Here is a 2,552-nt window from a genome sequence, read left to right as displayed (position 1 = left end):
CTTCGCTATCTTTCCTATAAAACATACATATTTGCCCAAGAATTCATACTCAGTGATGTTGATATCAGTTCTATTAATCATAGTAACAAATGGGAAACAATTTATGTGTCCATCAGGAGGAGAATAGTTACATTAATTATGGCACATACACTCTTTAGAATACTTGAGAGTAGTTAAATGAGTGAAGTGGATCTATATGTCTTATCAGAGAAAGATCCTGCATTCATTTTAGTAAGTGACAAGAGCAAGAGGCAGGACGATATGTACACTGTTATCCATGTTTATTAAAAACTCACACTGTATTTTTATAACACATCAATGTAAGGAAAAGTATAGAATAAATTTTAAAAGAATACACAACTCTTTAATTGTGGTTACTTCTGAGGAGAGGGGTGAATTTCGGAGGAATGTAGTAAGGAAGGGGAATTGTGACTTATCTGTATTGTTAGAAGTTTTGGGCAATAAAACTATCTGTACTATTACCTAAAACCAAAATTTTTCTCAGGGCAAACAGAGATAAGAGGCAGTGGAAAAATGTTGACATTTTCTTTTCTTATCAAGGATAGTGTGTTTGCCATGGAACCATTTTCCAACTCTTAGAAGGACTCTTGGGTTTTTAGGAATTCTTTCTACGTAGATGTTTGCTTATATAGTGATTTCCATGATCTTTTCTCATCTCCTACTTATGGTAGAGGCTTTGGTTTTAACCAACAAGGTAAAGTCATTTATTGGTGTTTGTGGTCAGTGGCCAATCTCAAATAATTCAGCCCATTAAAATTCTACTGCAAAAATCAGGGTGGTTTCCAAAACCTCTTCTCTAATTTCAGGGTTATATCCCAAGAACTAATAGAGTCTGTGCCAAATCAGACTCTAAACACCAGCAGATTTGAAAACACTTTGAGGATGTGGTGAAGGCACCCAGGGAGACGAGGTGTCCAAACTTCACCGTCTGAAGTGAACAATGCTGTGGAAGGGGCTGCTGCTATCAGAAGGGTCCACAGTGAGAGACAAGATATGCAGGGACTGGGATGCTCCAAATCAGGGAGGCAGGTGTACAAGCTCTCTATTCCATGGGGATCAAGGGGTGACCTCCAGAGGAGGATGCAAAGAAGAGCTGGCAGGCAGGTCAGGTTCCAGTCTGGACAGGAGGCACATGGTAAAGACCCAGGGGAAGGGCACTGTCATGCAGGAGAATGCTGGGCCCAGACACTTGGGCTAAGACCATGGCAGAGTTAGCACTCAAGGAACCCTGGGGCAAGGGACAGGAGGATCCGAGGTAAACGAAGCCCTCAGACAATCTCCAAGTTGTATTTGATTCTCCTTTTCACCTTCCTTCTTTAGGCCTGCTCTTAGTACTTTGGCCACAGGCTTTTTCTTTTTACCTTTTGAGAAACATGGTAAAATAGTGAGAAGAGAAACGAATTAATAGACATAAAGGCTGGGAGGCATGGAACAGTGTGGATTCAAGTGTAATTCAGACCAGGGCTCTAGTCCCATCCCTGCCACTAGCTGTGTGAGCTCAGTAACTTACCAAACTCTATGAGCCTCAGATTCTTCATCAATTAAGTGGGTTGGATATATCCTGTCTTGTAGAATTGATGAAATAATGTAGGTAAGGCACCTGGCACAGTGACTGGTGTGCATTGAGACTTTAAAGAATGGCAACTATTGCTATGATTTTTTGATTGTAGATAATACCAGCCCTCCTGCTGAGATTTTGGGGTTTTGTTTTGTTTTGTCACTTTTTTAAATCCAAGAGATGCCTGAGAATATGCAGTGCAATAGGACACTGAATACCAAGTTAGCCAAAAATTCTGCTTAGCAAGAGAAAAATTGCCTTAGCGAATAATCCCCCTTAGAGGATATATTATTTAATTTGGGTGTTGAGGAATCCTCATCTGGACGTGACTCAAAACTCCTAAAATGTGTATCAAGAACCAACTCCTCCCCTCCCTCCCAGCTGCTCATTAATCCAAATGACTCCTATTTTCACTTATTTAACCCCTCCCTACCAAAATCAGGCCCTCCCTTAGAGTTTGCCAAATTTTACTCAAGATAACCTAGTTAAAAATGCCCTTTTTATGGAGCCGCTCTGTTTCTATCAGCCCAGGGCAAAGAGTGCCAACACAGTGGCTTCCTGGCATCCCACCTTGAGGAAGTATTACCCTTATTTATGAGAAATTCCCTGAAGATGATTTGGATAAAATACCTAGTCTGTGCACTGTGGTCACCTGCACTGGGTCAAGGGTCCAGGGCACCTTCCATCCCTAACCAGGTGGAGATTTCTCTATGGTTTATCCACGATCCCAGATTAACTGCTAAAAGCAGTTCTCCTTTGGAGCCTTAGTTTCTCCAGTCTGACACCCATTACCCAAGAGTCTGGCCCTTGCTCACAACCCTCACACCCACCTCTGACTCACCACCCACCTTAATTTAAAATTACCTCCTATTTAAAAACCTGAGGCTTCCCAAGTTCCCAAATTTTCTTGCCTCAGGATGTTTACACTTAACTGCTCTCATCTGGACCTCCCCTGCCTCCCCTCCCCATCCTT

This window comes from Pteropus alecto, unplaced genomic scaffold (assembly GCF_000325575.1).
Source record: "Pteropus alecto unplaced genomic scaffold, ASM32557v1 scaffold301, whole genome shotgun sequence".
NCBI classification, from domain to species: Eukaryota; Metazoa; Chordata; class Mammalia; order Chiroptera; family Pteropodidae; genus Pteropus; species Pteropus alecto.
This window is presented reverse-complemented; position numbering follows the sequence as displayed.